This window comes from Gavialis gangeticus, unplaced genomic scaffold, assembly GCF_001723915.1.
Source record: "Gavialis gangeticus isolate Ggan-Ray unplaced genomic scaffold, GavGan_comp1, whole genome shotgun sequence".
Taxonomy (NCBI): Eukaryota; Metazoa; Chordata; order Crocodylia; family Gavialidae; genus Gavialis; species Gavialis gangeticus.
In genome coordinates, this window is record NW_017729000.1 from 12,329,496 (window position 1) to 12,329,797 (window position 302).

General features: G+C 79.1%; 1 protein-coding gene across 1 annotated transcript in view; it reads left to right on the top strand.

The window, feature by feature from the left end:
• PPP2CA (protein phosphatase 2 catalytic subunit alpha) overlaps positions 1–302 on the top strand; it is a 35,910-nt gene that overhangs the window by 455 nt on the left and 35,153 nt on the right. The gene's annotated exons all lie outside the window — the stretch shown is intronic.

The window sequence follows — 302 nt, forward strand, 5'->3', positions numbered from 1 at the left end:
TTCGGGCCGGGCCGGGCCGTGCCGGGCCAGAGTGGGGCGGGGCGGGGCAGGCGGCGGCCTAGGCCTCGGTCTCCTCCTCCTCGCGGCTCCTAAAATGGCGCCGGGAGCTGCCGAGGGGAGCGCGGGGCCGCCCCCTGCCTGCACCGCACCAAGGCGCCCCCCGCACCGGGGTCGCGGCGCGTCCCTCCCGCCGCCTCGTCTCCCTCGCCGCGCGAGTCGGCGGTCTCGCCGGGTCGTAGCCGGCTTCCCCGCCCCAGTGGGGGGGTGGTCGGCGAGGTCTCTTCCAGCCCCTGACAGACCCC